Below are 14,415 nucleotides of genomic sequence, written 5' to 3' on the forward strand. Positions count from 1 at the left end.
ATCTCTATTTTTAAAGGAGGCGGACTGGAGTGGAGAGCATACTGGAGAGTCGGGAGTCTGGCTGTATACGCCGGACCCCTGCACCCAAATTCTCCGATCCTCGGTTTCCTGGTCCGTAAAATTAGGTGGCAGGAGTGGACTAACTGGAAGAGCAGTAAGGGACGCAGCCGTTGCCTGGAGATCCGAGAGGCCTCGGGGCAGAAAGGGTTAGTGACGAGTCTGGGGGCGGCTTTACGGCGCTCAGCGGGAGAGGCCCCGCCCCGCCCCGCCCCGCCCCGCCCCGCCCCGCCCCGCCTGGGAGGCCCTGGCAGCTTCAGCCCGCTAGCAGTTCCGGTGCCAAAACTCTTCCCTCCCCCGCTTCCCCGGAAGTGCTTTTCCAAGGTTCGGGCCGGAGAGAGGCCTTGTAGGCACAGCTGCTGAGCCTCGATCGGCTCCGAGTAGGGGCTCCTGCCCGGGTGGGAGCCCGGGGGTCCGCGGCCGCCGACCCGCGCCTGCCTCCTCCCAGCGCCCAGGCCGACGGTGAGTGGCCGGGGGAGCACACCCGGACGGCCGCGGGCCGCGTCAGGGCTTGTGCTCTCGGGCCCCCGCTGCCCGCTCTACGCTGCGGGCTCCGCTGTCGGGGTGCGGGGAAGGGGCTTGTCGACCGCCGACGTCCTCGCCGAGTCCGCCGGGCGGGAAGGAGCAGGCGGCGGGGCCTTGGGGTGGGCGGGGCGGAGCCGGGGAGGGGGTTCTTGGAGCTGTTGTAGCCGTTGGGACTTGAGAGTGGGGATGGGCTGGGCCTCGGTCCATCCGAGCTCCTCATTTCTGCTCCCCCAAATCTTCCCGTTGCCTCCCGGATTTGGTTTTCTCTGTCGACCTGGGGCTGGGAACATGGACACCAGACTCAATCTTGGGCTCCAGTTCCCGACTTTAGCGTCCTCCGGGTCTGTCCTCGGGTCAGTAATTAGCCCGGGTCCCAGGGGTGTCGTCTCCTCAGTCCCAGGGCTGGGCGATGCATGTGTAGATGCCGGGGGTCTTTTGCAAAGCTTTTCATCCACACCCGCCTAGGGGTTGCCCGGGGATCGATTTGGACTGCTCTCAGGACCGGTTTGGATACGTAGATCAGTGTGGCACCGGCGTGCCTCCCATGATCTTTACTCACTGGAAAGCTTGCTCAAGCTGTTGCTGAAGTCATTTAGAAAAACAGTTTGCTTGAGGAAAATCAGTAGTTAAGTTCCCTTATTTTCTTGCAGACTTAAAAAAAAGGATGCTATTCTCTAATATGCACTCCTAATTCTGGTGGCCATCTGAAGTCACAGTTGAATGGCTAGTTCATTCTGCGGTTATTGCACGAATTGATTACAGAGGGTTGGAGAATTATTTGTACCCCCTCTTCCCCGAAGTTTGTATACCTTCATATTTGGACCTGTCATTTTCCTTAACTTTTAAAGAAAAACTTTTCACAGTAACTCCTTAGAGTTTCCCCATACTGTTAGAGTTGTGCTGCAATGCAGAAGTTCACACAGGTGGACAGAGGTGGTGTGTGTGTGTGTGTGTGTGTGTGTGTGTGTGAACCTATATTTTAGAAGTGTTTACCTCGGATAAATTGAGAACTTCCTAGAGGAGAAAGTGATGTAGGTAGTTTTTTTAGTGAACAGATTTCAGGTAGTAGACTGCTGGAAGGTTTGTAGGCGATAAGAGTTTTCCACATTTAATAGTGATTTTTAAATTACGATCACAAGAGAATGCGGTTACTGCAGGTTGTGACTGTCGTATATACAAACCACCTTTGTGAAACCAGTGGCACTTAACTGCATTTCTCAGCCTGTGCTTATATTAGAACTTACACTGTAGTTTTTTGGGTACTTATCTCATTCTGTCTCCTCCCACTACTGGAAGGGGAGGTAATGTCATGCATTAGGGAAAATACACTGAAGTGTTAAGTTCAGTGGTAAGTGAGCTCTCCTGTGCAAAAGAAAATTTATTTCAGTGTTGTTGATTTTTAGCAGGCAAAGGGTGGATGGCTTCTTAAAAATTCTGTTTCTTTTATTCCTTTACTGACTGTGGTCAAAGGGTGGTTGATTTTTAAAGTCCCTGGAAAAAATTGTGGAGGGAAGATTAGTTGCCCAACTTTTAGATTTAGATGGAAACTGTAGATTCTTAGCTGTTTGAAGTACTTAATTGTTTAGAGCTTATGATTGGAATATCTGCAAAAGGAGTCCAGTTAGATATGATTATGGATCCATACATAGTGAGAGTATGATAGCTAATGTGTTTTGAAGGGAAATATTTTAAGAATTATAAGAGCAGAAAAAGGTAATCGGGGAATTTCAGGTACCCTTAGGCACTGTAAGTTTTATTATGTTCAAGTCCATTCAATAGATACTGAATATTTGCATTGTAAATTTTATTGTATTATTCAAGTCAATGGGTACTGAATTTTTGCTGTGTTAGGCATCAAGCTATATTGGGCAACCGTGTAGGAGCAATAAAAATTCATGTTTTGGCAATAATTTTCTAAGGTGTATCAGAAATCATGAAGAGGTAAATTGTATTGCTTAGGCATATTGCAAAGTTTTTTAATTGTAGGCGGGCGTTGTGTGTTTCATGAAAAGCACTGTTAGGCATTATAGGGTACAAAGATTAAGTATTTGGTCTTTAGGAATTTGAAATCTAGAAGGGGATGTAAGATATTTACATAAAAATATGTAAATACTTACTGTGTGAGTGGTTTGACCTAAAGTTTGGAGTTACATGAAAGGAAAATGGGTTCATTATTAACTGGAGTAATCAGCTAAAAAGTGGAAGGTGGGTGGTGGAGGTAAAAAATACTCTGAAGCTATTGAGCACTTAGCATCATGCTCTGTGCTAGTTGCTTTCCATACATTTTCTAAGCTTCACAACAACATATAAGCATCTTTCTTAATAAATAAGGAGGGCAGTGCTCAAGTATATTAAGTAGCTGAGCCTCAGTTTGAATCCAGGTCCACCTGGTGCCAAAGCCTGTGCATTTCCACTATATCATGCTACCTCTCAATAAACTGGTAGCCTGAGTTTCACATTGCAGAGGGTAAGACTTTTCTAAAACAAGAATTTAGGGGTCGGGAGTAGGTGGATGAAGGCTTTTCAAATAAAGAGAGTGATGTAAGCACAATGGTGGAGGTGGGAAAGTTCATTGTATACACAAAAAAGTTAGTGGACAGGTTTCTTAGAATATAGGGTTCATTTTTGGAAATAAGAGATGAGGTCTGAAATTTTAAGTGGGTCTGGATTGAGGAGCATGTTTAAATGCTGTATTTAGGAGTTCAACATTTAGGAGGTATTGAGAAACAACTAGGTCTAATAGTGTAGTATGTGAAATGATTTGTTGTAGAAAGCCAGCTTTCAGTATAGTATCCACACAGGGCAAGGGCAGTGGCATTGAGATAGAGTGGTGGAGGAGGGATTGTTGGGAAAGGTTTGGAGAAACTGGAAGTTGAAAATTATATTCATTTTAAGTGTAGGTGATGGTGATGGTAGTACTATTACTAGAAATATAGGCAAGGAGGTGCATAATAAGATCAGTTTTGAATATGTTGAGTTTTTTATATACTTGCAAAACACTGGAATTGCCCAGAGGCTTTTGGAAATATGGGTTTGTAGTCCCTGAGAGAGGTCAGTGCTAGGCATATATTAAACATGGATGTAGAGAATGATACAAATGGATGTACTGGTTGAATCTGTATAAAGAGATGAAAGAGCTGAGAGGGAGTTTACAAGGAAAGAGAAAAATGAACCTTTATTTTAGATGGCATCTGTTTAAAACGGAAGGAAGAGATAGTCTGTACTGTATTCTGCTCCCTCCCATCGCAGATTCAGATGGAGTACAAAGAATCTGATCATTGAAAATCCAGTTGGGAAATAAAATTTTCTTGCCTTTGCAAGCAAGGATATTATGCTATCATTACCCCATTTCATGGAGGATGAACTATTTCAGACTCACTGGTTCCAGAGTGTTAGGCTTTAGTTACTTAAGAGCTGTTTAGTCGTTTCTTTTGGGCATTTGTTGGCAAGTGATATGTGAGGATTTGGAAGCAGATCTGTTAGGTATTCTATTTATTCATATTTATGACTTTGAATTTTGGTTTTAATATCAAAAGCCTTTGAATATTCAAATATAATTTTTGTCTCTCCTATTCCTACTGGCTGCTAACAGTGCCTTTCATGGAAAATGGTATTTAATTACATACTTGTCTTCCAACTCTCTTTTATAAGTACTTTTGATTAACACAGGTAGTTTTGTCTTTAATGTTCTGATTATCCTAGAGGGATGGAATGATAAGCTACTTTTTTCCATCATGTAATGATACATATATAAATACTATGTATTTTTATTTGGAAACTAAGGACTAAAGACTTACGGAATTTCATGTAGTTTTCTGTTTGACATTTGAATATGGGGAACCTGTGTATTAATGTGTAAAAGATTGTAATAGTTTGCGGAATGAGGCTTAGAGTTGTAACTTTTTGAGGGCAAGTTTATTATTTTTAGACTGAGTTACCAGGGAAGTGTTTATTTCCTTCTTGAGAATTAATACATTCCTTTTGTTTCTGAGAAATATGTTTTTTACTATATCACAGGCTCATGGGAATGTCCTGAGAGTCCTGCGTCAGTCTTGTTGGAGGCAGGGGGTTTTGTGTGTGCTTTGTCTGGGCTGGTTGGCTTAGTTGCAGTGAGCCTGGTATTAATGAGGCAAAGGTCAGGAGTTCCATTTAGCTTCGGTCTGAGTGATGGCCAGGGAAGTACACCTCTAGCCAGCTGTCTTGGAAATTCCTCGGTTGTCATTGGTCACAAAGGTGACTGGATTAGGGTGGATCTTTATACCACTGAAAGAATATTAGAGGAAACTTATAATGGTTAGTAATTCTGACTCTGGAATTAGACAGACCTGTGTCAAACTTCTTTGTCCGCGATGTTGGGAGAGTCCCTAAACCTCTTCAAGCCTCTACTTCCTCATTATTGAATAGGTTAATATTTGGTTTGGGCATGTCCTACTGTTGTTTTCTTTTTCCAAGTGGGAGTTAGCTGCTTAGACCTGTGGTTCCCCAATGCTGGACTGTGGAGAGGTGTCAGTCCATGACAGAGTTTTCACTTGTCTGAAATGAGAATGAGTTAGCTTTTCATAAGGCTAACTCTGTTGAATTTAAAAAGATAATATTTTTTTCTAAAATTGTCTTTTACCATTTTTGATGTAAGCGTATTAGTTATTTTATGAAATAATGGTGGTGGTAATTGGTAGTTATTTTCTTTTTAAATGTTCTTGGCAAAATAAAAGTTGGCAACTCTATGCTGGTCCCCCAGTTTTGTTTTTAAGATTATGGTTCTGTGAAATCTGAAAATCTTGGCTTAAACAGAACCAGAGAATTGGGGGAGATTACTCATCTCATATACATAGTCAAGTGAGGTTTGAGGGTACATTCTACCCTTCTGTTACCCTATAGGAACTGTATTTTGATTCTCACCACCACTGAATTAATTTAATGTTGTCATGTTTTACATTAAGACTTTCAAGGAGCAGTTCAGATTATTTTCAGTACAAACAAGTTGCTTCAAATTATTTAAGGCTGTATTTCTCAACCAGAGTCCCAAGAGGAAACTGGTGAACTGTTGGGGAGGGCTGCCTGGGGGTGCTGCTGTAAGTCATTACTCTGTTGATTAGCCAACAAGATAAATAACTGGCCTTTGCCATAGTGAAGTAGTAGAAATTGGCTTTCCTTTTCACCTCTTCTGCAGGGAAGATCTTTGAAGCTAGAGCAAGAAAAGCTTTTTTATTTAATAAAGCAAGTAAACCTTGTACAAATATCAGTATTCAAAATGCTTTCTAGAGAAAGAATAGTTCAGCACTTTGCATAATGGGTTATGTAAGTGGAGCCACAGAAGTCCTCCTGGGGACATAAACCAATTATTAGTATAAGCGCTATTGAAATTGCATTCAGTTGTCTAGATGAGAAGTATTTTGACTCCCTTGTTCACTTAGCAGCGTTGGGGGGGTGCAGAAAATTTAAGGTGCAGACCTAGCCTAAATGACTGTTAAAGTAAGGCTTAACATTTGTTTCCTTTTAGTGTTTTTGGTTAGGTAATTTTAAAAATTGGGAGTGCTATAGAAATACTGAATATGTGTTAGAATGCCTAAAGCAAAATTTCAGGTTAGGCTGAAGTAGTTTAGGCCCTCTGTCTTTTAATTTTAAAGGCGACTGGAGGTTTGCTGCTTTAGATATTAAGGATGTTATTGTTTTATAGAGTTTCGTTGTATATCATTGTTTCTGGTAAATAAAAGAATCATATAGAATTTATTTATTTTAACAATGCTTACATTTTTCCTCCAAAATACTCCTATTGGCAGAAATGAATGGTATGCTCATAAATCTGGAGAGGTAGCCCAAAGTGTCCTGCTATAAGTAGAAAATTTCATGATTCCTATAGGGTTTTATTTTAAGAAATCACATGAATTTCATGTTTTGCTATTTTATGTAGATGTAAAACAGTGTTTTAAAGTCAACTAAAATTGGTGCCCCCAAGAAGGGGTGATACGTTCATCCTGTGGATTTTCGTATTTCTGTGACATGGCTTGTATTACAGTTCAGTGGCACTGTGCTTAACTGTTTAATTTTGGCTCATTTAAAAAAAATGCTGTGTTCTGATGGTTTTTGGTGGGACATGGGATGGTGGACAATTATTGACACTTTTATATGTTTTTAACAAACAGCAAACTGTTTTGAATACTACCAAGGAGCTACAGTTTCATGGAAATAAAATGCCTTTAAAAGGAGATTTAATAAATTTTAAGGTGTTCTTTTGTATTTAAGATTATTCAATTATCAATATATTTCTAGTGTTATAAAATATATAGCAGCAGTGTCTAATTGAACTTTCTGTAATAATAGAAATGTTCTATATTTGTGCTATTCAATCTAGTGGCCCTCATAGGGCTGCTGAGCACTTAAAATGTGTCTGGTGTTACAGAGGAACTAAATTTGAAATTTTATTTGGTTTTAATTAATTTAACTTTGAATAGTCCCACTTATGGTCAGTGAGTACTGTACTGTACTAGACGGTGCTGCTCTCAAGGGTTAGGAAGACATGGAGAAGGGAGGTTAGAAATCTTCATGCCACCCCTCAGTTTAGTTATAGGCAAAATTAGGCCCTTGGTAAGTATTTCTTAAATGAAATAATATTTTTATTGTTTCAATTTTAAAAAAATATTTATTTACTTATTCGAGAGAGAGAGCACACGCGTGTGTGGGCTGGTGTGCACGTGTTTGGGGGAGGGGGGCAAAGGGAGAGGGAGAGAGAAACTCTAAACAGACTCCACGCTTGTGCAGCCCCACGCGAGGCTTGATCTCACCACACTGAGCCAAAACCAAGAGTCAGAGGTTTAACTGACCACTCCACCTAGGCGCCCCTATTGTTTCCATTTTTAAGACCAAAGTTTGTGAAGTATTCTAGATTTTTAGAGAGTGATTACTATTTGATTTTTTTCTTCTGTTGATTTTAAAATTTTACTTTTATTACAAAAGCATACAGTATCCTGAATGTACAATTTAAACAATTGTAAAATGAATTACCACCAACTAGCTTGAAATCTAGAACATTGCCAGTATCTTTGAAGTCAGTTTATGCTCCTTACCACTTGTGTTCATTCTCTGACACGCTTCTTAAGAAACCACCATCTAAATTTTGTTGTTAATCATTCCCTTTTCCTTTTAATTTTCACGAATTAAAGAAAATTTCATTTCCTTCTCTCTTCCAGTTTGGAAGTTAAACTTTATGTAGTTTTCCTTTATTTTTGTTTTCCCTCAGTCCCAACAAATTGGATATTATTACCATTTTAAACACTGTTGCTTTAATTTGCCTCTGCATTTACAAGTGTCTTTGCTCATCATTTTCATTTGCATCTCAGACCTCTTGTTTGGGATCTAAGATCATTTTCTCTCTGCCTGAAATATATCCTTTAGAATTTTCTTTAGTGGGGGTCTGTTGTTGGAAAACTTTTCATTTGTTTGAAAATGTCTTTAAGTCTCATTCCTGAAGATAGGTTTTTCTGAGTATGCATTCTATGTTAGCAGTTATTTTTTTCCTTTGTTCATTATAGGTCTTATTCCATTCTCTTCTGGCTTTTATTGCTGTTGAAAACCCTGTAATCTGTCTAATTGTCATTCTTTTATTATAACTATATTTAGAATATTTAGAATCTGTTTTCCACACTTTCATTTTGATATGTCTAGAAGCTGATTTCTTTTTATTTATCATGCTTGGAATTCACTAGGCCATGGAATCTGATGATTGGTGTCTTTCAACAATTTTGGAGAACTTTTGGCCATTTTCTCCTCAAATTTTACCTTCTATATTTTTTATCTGGAACTTGTATTTGAAGTAGGTCTTCTTACTCTACCCTCCATGCCTCTTAACCTGTCTTCATATTTTCCATTTTTTTATCTTTCTGTGTTGTGTTCTGGATAATTAAGTCCTTTCCTCCAGTTAGCTAATTCTTTTTTTTTTTTTAAGGTTTATTTATTTATTTGACAGAGAGAGACACAGCTAGAGAGGGCACACAAGCAGGGGGAGTGGGAGAGGGAGAAGCAGTCTTCCCGCTGAGCAGGGAGTGTGACGCGGGGCTCCATCCCAGGACCCCGGGATCATGACCTGAGCCGAAGGCAGACACTTAACCGACCGAGCCACCCCCGACCGAGCCACCCAGGCGCCCCTCAGCTAATTCTTGCTTCAGCTGTGTTCAACTAGTTTATTGAATTTAAAAAATTTTTTCAACTTTGTTTTAACTATTACATGCATTTTTATAGTAAAATATACATAAGTAGAATTTACCACTTTAAACCACTTGAAAGTGTTCAGTTCAGTGACGTTAAGTACATTCACTATCACCGCTGTCCATCCCCAGAACTTTTTTTTTTCTCCACGAACTGAAATCTCTGCCCATTAAACAATAATTTCCCATTGTCCCCTCCACCCAGCCCCTGGCAAGAACTATGTTACATTCTTTTTCTATGAATTTGACTATTCTAGGTACCTCATTGTAAGTGGATTATATACTCTTTGTCCTTCTGTGTCTGGCTTATTTCACTTAGCATAATGTCTTCAGGGTTCATCCATGCTGTAGCATGTTCATTGAATTTTTAAAAATTTTATTTACTGTTTTCATTTTTAGAAGTTTCTTGTAGTTCCTTTTTAAGACTGCTTTATTCTTACTATTTTTTGGTAGTCTTATACTTTTTTCTTGTTCGTGTTGTCAAGCTATCTTTTATTTCTTAAAAACCTATTAAATATACTTATTTTATACTTTGTCTCTGATAATTCTAATATTTGAAGTCTTTGCAGATATGATTCTGCTATTTGTTTTGCTGTATTAATTTTGCAGAGTGGTTTTTAATAGTACTTTAAAATTGTATAAGTTAGAGCTTATAAATAAACCCCTGGAGGTTAGTATCCTGTTTTCTTAAATTTTGCTCAAGGTGTTATCTGGTTTATTTACTGTACAGTTACTTTTTTTCCCCTTACAACTAATAAATAACCCGTAGGGAGGTATCCTAGTGTTTTATTTTTTCTTGATGGAAAACTAGTACAGTAATATACCTTACATTTGTATAGGGCCTTCTAGTTTGCCAAGCATTTTTATATTTTATGATTTTATTTTAAAGTTCTGGAAATAAAGCCTCAAGAGACATAGCTAATAAGAGGTGGCATTGGAATTCAAACTCGGTTTTCTTAGGATTCTTTTTACAAGCTATGCTTGCCTTTTAGGTTACTAGATAGACTGTAATCCAAGGACATGGTCTGTACACTGTCAGTACCTTGGACTTTTGAATGAAGAAATATAACATAGGGGTGCCTGGGTGGCTCAGTTGGTTAAGCGTCTGCCTTTGGCTCAGGTCATGACCCCAGGGTCCTGGGATCAAGCCCCATGTCAGGCTCCCTGCTCAGTGGGGAGCCTGCTTCTCCCTCTTCCTCTGCCTGCCTCTCCCCCCTGCTTGTGCTCTCTCTCTCTGTCAAATAAATAAATAAAATCTTTTTAAAAAACCCAACAACATAGACATGAGTTGCTGTCTGACAGGTGTTTTATAAGGTAGTAGTTCTATTGTAATTGTGTTATTTATGTATTTTATGTTTATATATACATGTAGATATATATATATATAATGTATAATTATGTACATATAATCATTGAGAGCTTAGAGCTTGTGTGGAAGGGGTTTTTGATGCTTCGCATAACTCTAGCTAAGATTTTTCAGATAAAAAATTGATGTATTTGCCTATAGCAAAGAAAATTTGGTTTCCTTGAAAACAGTATCCTGTATCACCAAAAAGGTGATAAAGATTAGTGAGGTGGATTTTCTGATATTAGTTCAATTCTTTTTCTAATTATTAAACAATTCTTTTAAGACTTAGGTGATCAGAGGAAATGATTCAAGGTTTTCCTAAGGTCACTTTTTGTATGATAAACTAGGATGAAGTGTTGGTTACTGTAATCTTTTGACCTGGTGAATTGGTAGAAGCTGGGCCCTAGCCAAATTCATGCCTTTTTTCTCTTTCCTCTTACTTTTTATCTCCCATTCTTGGTTAAAGCTGGAGGGACTTGGGCATTGAATCTTGGCTAGAACATGAATTCATTCACTGACTGAGTCAGTAAATAGTTCTTGGGAGCCCAGTAGGTATCAAGAACCATGCTAGGCATTGAGGTTAAAATGGAGGATTAAGATGGATGTGGTTGCTGTCATGTAGCACAAACTAGAGGTCATGAACTATTACATCCTTTGTCTGTATTAGTCATTTATATATTTAAATTGAATGTATGTAAGAAAATCATATTTATATCTTTAGACTTTTCTGGCAAGAGAGGATTCTGAAGACTATTGCTTAATGGAATATGTAAGTATAAAGTTTGAGATTCAGAGCTATTCAGTTAAGCATATTCTGAAAATTGACTGGTACTTTCATTTAAATTGAAGCCTTTTATTAAAGCCTGACCTAAGTAAGTTATGGTTCAATCTAAAGACTGCTATTTGCCTCATATGTGGTTTTGTGCATAGTTAGTATGTAGTAGTGTCTTGGAAGTTCTGTATCTCATGGTTCATTTTACATTCCTCTATCTCCCACCCCCTCAAAAAAAAGCATAATATATTTGCAAGCACATGTGTTTTTTTTTTTTTTAACTTTTATTTTGAGGTAGAGACTCATAGGAAGTTGCAAAAATAGTAGTGTCCTATATATTCCTCACTCACTTTCCCCAATGGTGACATCTTATGTAGCTGTCATACAGTATGAAAACCAGGAAGTTGAAATTGATACATTACTGTTAACTAGACTACAGACCATATACAGATCTCACCATTTTTTGAAAATCTGCATTTCTGTGTATGTGTATAGTTCTGTACAGTTTTAGCCCATGTATAGTTTTGTGTAACTACTATAATCAAGATTCGGAACTGTTCCATCACCACAGAAGAATTCCCCAGTGCTACCTCTGTGTATTCACAACCCTACCCAACACTAGTTTTGCCATTATGAGAATAATGTGTGAATGAAATAATACAGTATGTAATCTTTTGAGGTACATATTTTAAAAATATAATTTGTTTTAGGGCGCCTGGGTGGCTCAGTTGGTTAAGCAACTGCCTTCGGCTCAGGTCATGATCCTGGAGTCCCGGGATCGAGTCCCACATCGGGCTCCCTGCTCAGCGGGGAGTCTGCTTCTCCCTCTGACCCTCTTCCCTCTCGTGCTCTCTCTCATTCTCTCTCTCTCAAATAAATAAAATCTTTAAAAAATATATAATTTGTTTTAATTCTAAAAGTAAAATAACATTTCAGAAATGTTAGACAATGGAAAAAAATTTTGAAACCACTATTCTAATAGTCATCATTTTGGAGTTTTTTTCAGCCTCTTTCATACAATGTTTTATGTCATGTTTTTAGTATATGCTCAATTTTGTTTGCTTTTTTTAACTTAATGTTATATTAAATATTTTCTGTTATCATCATACTTAATTTTCACTATTATAAGAAATGTTGCAGAAAACACCTTTGAGCGTATAGATTTCTTCATATTTTTAGTTATTTCCTTAGGGCAGATTCCCAGATGTGTGATATTGGGCCAAAGGATATGAAGGTTTATTAGTCTTGAAACATTTGGTCAAATTGCTTCTCAAGAGGATAGTATTACTAGTACTGTTTCACTGTATCCTTCTTAGATTGGATATTGGTGTTACTTCCCTGACCCTCCCCCCCAACTGAATAAGGTAAAAAAGGTACTTCATTGTTCTAATTTTAGAGTGCAGTTCTTTATGTAACATTTTTTTTCCTTGAAGAGGAAAATTGATTGTAATGTCAGAATGACATGAACCTTTAAAAATGTGATTTTGCTTTTAAGTAATTTAGAAAAGCATTTTAATATCTCTATTAGTGTTCAACAGTTCTGAGCAAGAGGTTGAATCACCAGATCTTTCTCTTTACCTTAACTGTAGCCTCCTTAGTTGGCAAGTTTGTTACCTGCCAAATGATTGCCAGTTTCTGCATGCTTCTCTTTGGTCTCTGCCATTATTTCTTAGTTACTATCCTCAGTCTGGATCCTTGACCTTTCCCCCATCTGTTCCCTCATCAGAGAATGGCTGCCCCCTCCAATGGTACCACACTGACACCTCATTCATTTTTCCTATGTTCTTGTCAGCTTTAAGTGCACAGTCATGCAGACATGTTAATGCATTATTGTGATGTTATCCTTGTGGTTAAGTATAATCCTGGGGGCTCTGTACAGTCTCGTGGGGCATTCATTAGTGTTAAATGTCTTCACTTTTTTGATGGCCACCACAGAAGTTAATATGGCCAATAATGTATGGGGTATATGTAATGTGCATGAATATAAAAAATCATGATACAAGGAAGTTGTACACCTTTTATTTTTGTGGATGTTTTAGAAGACAGCAATATTATATTCTTAGAGCAGTAGACCATCAGGGTAATAACAAAACCCTTAAAGTAAAGCAGAAGTTTTTAGTTGAATGTTACTAAGTGCCATGCACTGTGCAAGTACTTTATTTAGTCTTCACAATTTTCCCATAAATTTTTTTGGGGGTAGCTAGATATGAAGATCTCATATGTGATGTGGAGTAGATAATTGAGAAAATTGGTTAGCAGGGAATCATAAAAAAAGATACATTATTTTTGATATTACCTTGAATATACACTACATTCCTTCACCGTTTTTTTTTTTTTTTTTCCTGTACAGCGTCAGTGTTTTTCTTTGTGGATGGGTCCTTTGATTAGAAATCTAGATTGTCTAGGAGTACCTGGGTGGCGTAGTTGGTTAAGCGTCTGACTCTTGGATTTGACTCAGGTCATGATCTCGGGGTCCTGATATCAAGCCCCATGTTGTGCTCTGCACTCAGTGTGGAGTCCGCTTAAGTTTCCCTCTCTCCCCCCTCCCCCTTACACCTACTTGCTCTCTCTCTTTCTCTAAAATACATAAATAAATCTTTGAAAAAATAATCTGGATTGTCTTTTTAGCATAATCTGCACCCAGGAGGCATTATCTGTTGGATATCCTAACGGTATCCCTTTCCTACAGAGAGAGAATGTAAGGTATTTTTCAATGTGTTCTATAAAATCTTTCTGTGGTTTTATGCCTTTTTCCTTATTCTTCTAAAGCTGTTTTATATACATCTAATTCCATAATAACTTTTTAAAAAATAATTAGCCTTTGAATCTTTTTGAACTTTTCAACATAATTTTCAGAGAAAACAACCCCTTTCACACCCATAATCTGTCAGAAACAGCTGGCTCTTGTTAAGTGTCCAGCTCATTTGGTGAGAGCGGAAGGGTGGAGACATACTAGGAAAGTGGTCTACTTAGAAGACTTTACAGGTGCAAGTGGTCAGCCCATGGTGGGCATCCGGGAGCGGTTTATGGAGGGATTGGAGAGCTTTATTTCTTTAAGTTACGATGAAATAGAGGCCTGTTAAAAGAGTTTCTACTGAACTATTATTCTTACTTCCATTTTATAGATGAGAAAGCTGAGGCCTCAGGGAGTTGAGTAACATGCCCGAGGTCAGACAGATAATAAGCGATAGAGTCCAGGGTTTGTACCTGACATATGTATAGGTTCAGATATAGCATGTCCTCACACCTGCTGTGCAGGTGCTTGATGCCTTTCAGGTCGTCTGATTTAGCCAGTTCAGTGAGTACACTTGAGTGGTCTTCAGGTCATGCTTGGGGATAGTGTTTTTGTAGTTACTCCACATCTCGGGTCCTAGTTTTATTTAGCACTTTAGTATTTGTTTTGTACTAACTCTGTAAAAAAAACAAGAGCGCATACCCGGGTGAAAGTTAGGCTTATCATCATTTGTTTTATTTTGTATTGGATGTGTTATATGTGAGAAATATGGCTAAAA

The 14,415-nt window shown here is 38.5% G+C and overlaps 1 protein-coding gene across 2 annotated transcripts in view; it reads left to right on the forward strand.

Moving 5' to 3' along the window:
• The first annotated feature begins 369 nt into the window (after positions 1-369).
• The window catches only part of FRS2 (fibroblast growth factor receptor substrate 2), a 105,174-nt gene continuing 91,128 nt past the window's right edge, over positions 370-14,415 (forward strand). For both annotated transcript variants that reach the window (XR_015768725.1, XM_028110876.2), the window contains exon 1: positions 370-519. The gene's annotated coding sequence lies outside the window, so the exon portion shown is untranslated. The remainder of the gene's footprint in view (positions 520-14,415) is intronic.

Source organism: Eumetopias jubatus, unplaced genomic scaffold, assembly GCF_037043125.1.
Source record: "Eumetopias jubatus isolate StellerSeaLion01/CBP00866 unplaced genomic scaffold, mEumJub1_p1.0 scaffold_8, whole genome shotgun sequence".
NCBI lineage: Eukaryota > Metazoa > Chordata > Mammalia > Carnivora > Otariidae > Eumetopias > Eumetopias jubatus.